Here is a 7,500-nt window from a genome sequence, read left to right on the forward strand (position 1 = left end):
AGAGAGAGAGAGAAAGAGAAATAGAGATGTAGAGAGAGAGAGAGAGAGAGAGAAAGAGATGTAGAGAGAGAGAGAGAGAGAGAAAGAGAAATAGAGATGTAGAGAGAGAGAGAGAGAAAGAGAAATAGAGATGTAGAGAGAGAGAGAGAGACAGAGATGTAGAGAGAGAGTGAAACAGAGATGTAGAGAGAGTGAAACAGAGATGTAGAGAGAGAGAGAGAAAGAGAGATGTAGAGAGAGAGTGAAACAGAGATGTAGAGAGAGAGAGAGTGAAACAGAGATGTAGAGAGAGGGAGAGAGAGAGTGAAACAGAGATGTAGAGAGAGGGAGAGAGAGAGTGAAACAGAGATGTAGAGAGAGGGAGAGAGACAGTGAAACAGAGATGTAGAGAGAGGGAGAGAGACAGTGAAACAGAGATGTAGAGAGAGGGAGAGAGACAGTGAAACAGAGATGTAGAGAGAGGGAGAGAGACAGTGAAACAGAGATGTAGAGAGAGGGAGAGAGACAGTGAAACAGAGATGTAGAGAGAGGGAGAGAGACAGTGAAACAGAGATGTAGAGAGAGGGAGAGAGACAGTGAAACAGAGATGTAGAGAGAGGGAGAGAGACAGTGAAACAGAGATGTAGAGAGAGGGAGAGAGACAGTGAAACAGAGATGTAGAGAGAGAGAGAGTGAAACAGATGTAGAGAGAGGGAGAGAGAGAGTGAAACAGATGTAGAGAGAGGGAGAGAGAGAGTGAAACAGATGTAGAGAGAGAGTGAAACAGAGATGTAGAGAGAGAGAGAGAAACAGAGATGTAGAGAGAGAGTGAAACAGATGTAGAGAGAGTGAAACAGAGATGTAGAGAGAGAGAGAAACAGAGATGTAGAGAGAGAGTGAAACAGAGATGGAGAGAGAGAGAGAGAGAGAGAGAGAGAGAGAGAGTGAAACAGATGTAGAGAGAGTGAAACAGAGATGTAGAGAGAGAGAGAAACAGAGATGTAGAGAGAGAGTGAAACAGAGATGGAGAGAGAGAGAGAGAGAGAGAGAGAGAGAGTGAAACAGAGATGTAGAGAGAGGGAGAGAGAGTGTGAAACAGAGATGTAGAGAGAGGGAGAGAGAGAGTGAAACAGAGATGTAGAGAGAGAGTGAAACAGAGATGTAGAGAGAGAGAGAGAAACAGAGATGTAGAGAGAGAGTGAAACAGAGATGTAGAGAGAGAGAGAGTGAAACAGAGATGTAGAGAGAGAGAGAGTGAAACAGAGATGTAGAGAGAGAGAGTGAAACAGAGATGTAGAGAGAGAGAGTGAAACAGAGATGTAGAGAGAGAGAGAGTGAAACAGAGATGTAGAGAGAGAGAGAGTGAAACAGAGATGTAGAGAGAGGGAGAGAGAGAGTGAAACAGAGATGTAGAGAGAGAGAGTGAAACAGAGATGTAGAGAGAGAGAGTGAAACAGAGATGTAGAGAGAGAGAGTGAAACAGAGATGTAGAGAGAGGGAGAGAGAGAGTGAAACAGAGATGTAGAGAGAGGGAGAGAGAGAGTGAAACAGAGATGTAGAGAGAGAGAGTGAAACAGAGATGTAGAGAGAGAGAGAGTGAAACAGAGATGTAGAGAGAGAGAGAGTGAAACAGAGATGTAGAGAGAGGGAGAGAGAGAGTGAAACAGAGATGTAGAGAGAGAGAGTGAAACAGAGATGTAGAGAGAGAGAGTGAAACAGAGATGTAGAGAGAGAGTGAAACAGAGATGTAGAGAGAGAGAAACAGAGATGTAGAGAGAGAGAGAGTGAAACAGAGATGTAGAGAGAGGGAGAGAGAGAGTAAACAGAGATGTAGAGAGAGAGAGAGAGTGAAACAGAGATGTAGAGAGAGGGAGAGAGAGAGTGAAACGGAGATGTAGAGAGAGAGAGAGAGAGAGAGAGAGAGAGAGAGAAACAGAGATGTAGAGAGAGAAACAGAGATGTAGAGAGAAACAGAGATGTAGAGAGAAACAGAGATGTAGAGAGAGAGAGAAACAGAGATGTAGAGAGAGAAACAGAGATGTAGAGAGAAACAGAGATGTAGAGAGAGAGAGAAACAGAGATGTAGAGAGAGAGAGAGAAACAGAGATGTAGAGAGAGAGAGAGAAACAGAGATGTAGAGAGAGAGAGAGAGAAACAGAGATGTAGAGAGAGAAACAGAGATGTAGAGAGAGAAACAGAGATGTAGAGAGAAACAGAGATGTAGAGAGAGAGAGAACAGAGATGTAGAGAGAGAGAGAGAGAAACAGAGATGTAGAGAGAGAGAGAGAAACAGAGATGTAGAGAGAGAGAGAGAAACAGAGATGTAGAGAGAGAGAGAGAGAGGAGAGAGAGATGTAGAGAGAGAGAGAGAGAACAGAGATGTAGAGAGAGAAACAGAGATGTAGAGAGAGAGAGAGAAACAGAGATGTAGAGAGAGAGAGAAACAGAGATGTAGAGAGAGAGAGAAACAGAGATGTAGAGAGAGAGAGAAACAGAGATGTAGAGAGAGAGAGAAACAGAGATGTAGAGAGAGAGAGAGAAACAGAGATGTAGAGAGAGAGAGAAACAGAGATGTAGAGAGAGAGAAACAGAGATGTAGAGAGAGAGAAACAGAGATGTAGAGAGAGAAACAGAGATGTAGAGAGAGAAACAGAGATGTAGAGAGAGAGAGAGAAACAGAGATGTAGAGAGAGAGAGAAACAGAGATGTAGAGAGAGAAACAGAGATGTAGAGAGAGAGAGAAACAGAGATGTAGAGAGAGAAACAGAGATGTAGAGAGGGAGAAACAGAGATGTAGAGAGAGAAACAGAGATGTAGAGAGAGAGAGAGAGAGAGAAACAGAGATGTAGAGAGAGAGAGAGAGAAACAGAGATGTAGAGAGAGAGAGAGAGAAAACAGAGATGTAGAGAGAGAAACAGAGATGTAGAGAGAGAGAAACAGAGATGTAGAGAGAGAAACAGAGATGTAGAGAGAGAGAAACAGAGATGTAGAGAGAGAGAAACAGAGATGTAGAGAGAGAAACAGAGATGTAGAGAGAGAGAAACAGAGATGTAGAGAGAGAGAAACAGAGATGTAGAGAGAGAGAGAGAAACAGAGATGTAGAGAGAGAGAGAGAAACAGAGATGTAGAGAGAGAAACAGAGATGTAGAGAGAGAGAGAGAGAAACAGAGATGTAGAGAGAGAAACAGAGATGTAGAGAGAGAGAGAGAGAAACAGAGATGTAGAGAGAGAAACAGAGATGTAGAGAGAGAGAAACAGAGATGTAGAGAGAGAGAAACAGAGATGTAGAGAGAGAGAAACAGAGATGTAGAGAGAGAGAAACAGAGATGTAGAGAGAGAGAGAGAAACAGAGATGTAGAGAGAGAAACAGAGATGTAGAGAGAGAAACAGAGATGTAGAGAGAGAAACAGAGATGTAGAGAGAGAGAAACAGAGATGTAGAGAGAGAGAAACAGAGATGTAGAGAGAGAGAAACAGAGATGTAGAGAGAGAGAAACAGAGATGTAGAGAGAGAGAGAAACAGAGATGTAGAGAGAGAGAGAAACAGAGATGTAGAGAGAGAGAGAAACAGAGATGTAGAGAGAGAAACAGAGATGTAGAGAGAGAGAGAACAGAGATGTAGAGAGAGAGAGAACAGAGATGTAGAGAGAGAGAGAAACAGAGATGTAGAGAGAGAGAGAAACAGAGATGTAGAGAGAGAGAGAAACAGAGATGTAGAGAGAGAGTGAAACAGAGATGTAGAGAGAGAGAGAGAGAGAGAGAGAGAGAGAGAGAGAGAGAGTGAAACAGAGATGTAGAGAGAGGAGAGAGAGTGTGAAACAGAGATGTAGAGAGAGGGAGAGAGAGAGTGAAACAGAGATGTAGAGAGAGAGTGAAACAGAGATGTAGAGAGAGAGAGAGAAACAGAGATGTAGAGAGAGAGTGAAACAGAGATGTAGAGAGAGAGTGAAACAGAGATGTAGAGAGAGAGAGAGTGAAACAGAGATGTAGAGAGAGAGAGAGTGAAACAGAGATGTAGAGAGAGAGAGTGAAACAGAGATGTAGAGAGAGAGAGTGAAACAGAGATGTAGAGAGAGAGAGAGTGAAACAGAGATGTAGAGAGAGAGAGAGTGAAACAGAGATGTAGAGAGAGGGAGAGAGAGAGTGAAACAGAGATGTAGAGAGAGAGAGAGTGAAACAGAGATGTAGAGAGAGAGAGTGAAACAGAGATGTAGAGAGAGAGAGAGTGAAACAGAGATGTAGAGAGAGGAGAGAGAGAGTGAAACAGAGATGTAGAGAGAGGGAGAGAGAGAGTGAAACAGAGATGTAGAGAGAGAGAGTGAAACAGAGATGTAGAGAGAGAGAGAGTGAAACAGAGATGTAGAGAGAGAGAGAGTGAAACAGAGATGTAGAGAGAGGGAGAGAGAGAGTGAAACAGAGATGTAGAGAGAGAGAGTGAAACAGAGATGTAGAGAGAGAGAGTGAAACAGAGATGTAGAGAGAGAGTGAAACAGAGATGTAGAGAGAGAGAAACAGAGATGTAGAGAGAGAGAGAGTGAAACAGAGATGTAGAGAGAGGGAGAGAGAGAGTAAACAGAGATGTAGAGAGAGAGAGAGAGTGAAACAGAGATGTAGAGAGAGGGAGAGAGAGAGTGAAACGGAGATGTAGAGAGAGAGAGAGAGAGAGAGAGAGAGAGAGAGAGAGAGAGAGAGAGAGAAACAGAGATGTAGAGAGAGAAACAGAGATGTAGAGAGAAACAGAGATGTAGAGAGAAACAGAGATGTAGAGAGAGAGAGAAACAGAGATGTAGAGAGAGAAACAGAGATGTAGAGAGAAACAGAGATGTAGAGAGAGAGAGAAACAGAGATGTAGAGAGAGAGAGAGAAACAGAGATGTAGAGAGAGAGAGAGAAACAGAGATGTAGAGAGAGAGAGAGAGAAACAGAGATGTAGAGAGAGAAACAGAGATGTAGAGAGAGAAACAGAGATGTAGAGAGAAACAGAGATGTAGAGAGAGAGAGAAACAGAGATGTAGAGAGAGAGAGAGAGAAACAGAGATGTAGAGAGAGAGAGAGAAACAGAGATGTAGAGAGAGAGAGAGAAACAGAGATGTAGAGAGAGAGAGAGAGAGAAACAGAGATGTAGAGAGAGAAACAGAGATGTAGAGAGAGAGAGAGAAACAGAGATGTAGAGAGAGAGAGAAACAGAGATGTAGAGAGAGAGAGAAACAGAGATGTAGAGAGAGAGAGAAACAGAGATGTAGAGAGAGAGAGAAACAGAGATGTAGAGAGAGAGAGAGAAACAGAGATGTAGAGAGAGAGAGAAACAGAGATGTAGAGAGAGAGAAACAGAGATGTAGAGAGAGAGAAACAGAGATGTAGAGAGAGAAACAGAGATGTAGAGAGAGAAACAGAGATGTAGAGAGAGAGAGAGAAACAGAGATGTAGAGAGAGAGAGAAACAGAGATGTAGAGAGAGAAACAGAGATGTAGAGAGAGAGAGAAACAGAGATGTAGAGAGAGAAACAGAGATGTAGAGAGGGAGAAACAGAGATGTAGAGAGAGAAACAGAGATGTAGAGAGAGAGAGAGAGAGAGAGAAACAGAGATGTAGAGAGAGAGAGAGAGAAACAGAGATGTAGAGAGAGAGAGAGAGAAAAACAGAGATGTAGAGAGAGAAACAGAGATGTAGAGAGAGAGAAACAGAGATGTAGAGAGAGAAACAGAGATGTAGAGAGAGAGAAACAGAGATGTAGAGAGAGAGAAACAGAGATGTAGAGAGAGAAACAGAGATGTAGAGAGAGAGAAACAGAGATGTAGAGAGAGAGAAACAGAGATGTAGAGAGAGAGAGAGAAACAGAGATGTAGAGAGAGAGAGAGAGAAACAGAGATGTAGAGAGAGAAACAGAGATGTAGAGAGAGAGAGAGAGAAACAGAGATGTAGAGAGAGAAACAGAGATGTAGAGAGAGAGAGAGAGAGAAACAGAGATGTAGAGAGAGAAACAGAGATGTAGAGAGAGAGAAACAGAGATGTAGAGAGAGAGAAACAGAGATGTAGAGAGAGAGAAACAGAGATGTAGAGAGAGAGAAACAGAGATGTAGAGAGAGAGAGAGAAACAGAGATGTAGAGAGAGAAACAGAGATGTAGAGAGAGAAACAGAGATGTAGAGAGAGAAACAGAGATGTAGAGAGAGAGAAACAGAGATGTAGAGAGAGAGAAACAGAGATGTAGAGAGAGAGAAACAGAGATGTAGAGAGAGAGAAACAGAGATGTAGAGAGAGAGAGAAACAGAGATGTAGAGAGAGAGAGAAACAGAGATGTAGAGAGAGAGAGAAACAGAGATGTAGAGAGAGAAACAGAGATGTAGAGAGAGAGAGAACAGAGATGTAGAGAGAGAGAGAACAGAGATGTAGAGAGAGAGAGAAACAGAGATGTAGAGAGAGAGAGAAACAGAGATGTAGAGAGAGAGAGAAACAGAGATGTAGAGAGAGAGTGAAACAGAGATGGAGAGAGAGAGAGAGAGAGAGAGAGAGAGAGAGAGAGAGTGAAACAGAGATGTAGAGAGAGGGAGAGAGAGTGTGAAACAGAGATGTAGAGAGAGGGAGAGAGAGAGTGAAACAGAGATGTAGAGAGAGAGTGAAACAGAGATGTAGAGAGAGAGAGAGAAACAGAGATGTAGAGAGAGAGTGAAACAGAGATGTAGAGAGAGAGTGAAACAGAGATGTAGAGAGAGAGAGAGTGAAACAGAGATGTAGAGAGAGAGAGAGTGAAACAGAGATGTAGAGAGAGAGAGTGAAACAGAGATGTAGAGAGAGAGAGTGAAACAGAGATGTAGAGAGAGAGAGAGTGAAACAGAGATGTAGAGAGAGAGAGAGTGAAACAGAGATGTAGAGAGAGGGAGAGAGAGAGTGAAACAGAGATGTAGAGAGAGAGAGAGTGAAACAGAGATGTAGAGAGAGAGAGTGAAACAGAGATGTAGAGAGAGAGAGAGTGAAACAGAGATGTAGAGAGAGGGAGAGAGAGAGTGAAACAGAGATGTAGAGAGAGGGAGAGAGAGAGTGAAACAGAGATGTAGAGAGAGAGAGTGAAACAGAGATGTAGAGAGAGAGAGAGTGAAACAGAGATGTAGAGAGAGAGAGAGTGAAACAGAGATGTAGAGAGAGGGAGAGAGAGAGTGAAACAGAGATGTAGAGAGAGAGAGTGAAACAGAGATGTAGAGAGAGAGAGTGAAACAGAGATGTAGAGAGAGAGTGAAACAGAGATGTAGAGAGAGAGAAACAGAGATGTAGAGAGAGAGAGAGTGAAACAGAGATGTAGAGAGAGGGAGAGAGAGAGTAAACAGAGATGTAGAGAGAGAGAGAGAGTGAAACAGAGATGTAGAGAGAGGGAGAGAGAGAGTGAAACGGAGATGTAGAGAGAGAGAGAGAGAGAGAGAGAGAGAGAGAGAGAGAGAGAGAGAGAGAAACAGAGATGTAGAGAGAGAAACAGAGATGTAGAGAGAAACAGAGATGTAGAGAGAAACAGAGATGTAGAGAGAGAGAGAAA

At 42.9% G+C, this 7,500-nt stretch overlaps 1 protein-coding gene across 1 annotated transcript in view; it reads right to left on the reverse strand.

Moving 5' to 3' along the window:
• The window catches only part of nucks1a (nuclear casein kinase and cyclin-dependent kinase substrate 1a), a 36,042-nt gene that overhangs the window by 16,957 nt on the left and 11,585 nt on the right, over positions 1 to 7,500 (reverse strand). The window lies entirely within an intron of this gene.

Source organism: Stigmatopora nigra, unplaced genomic scaffold (assembly GCF_051989575.1).
Source record: "Stigmatopora nigra isolate UIUO_SnigA unplaced genomic scaffold, RoL_Snig_1.1 HiC_scaffold_29, whole genome shotgun sequence".
Classification (NCBI taxonomy): domain Eukaryota; kingdom Metazoa; phylum Chordata; class Actinopteri; order Syngnathiformes; family Syngnathidae; genus Stigmatopora; species Stigmatopora nigra.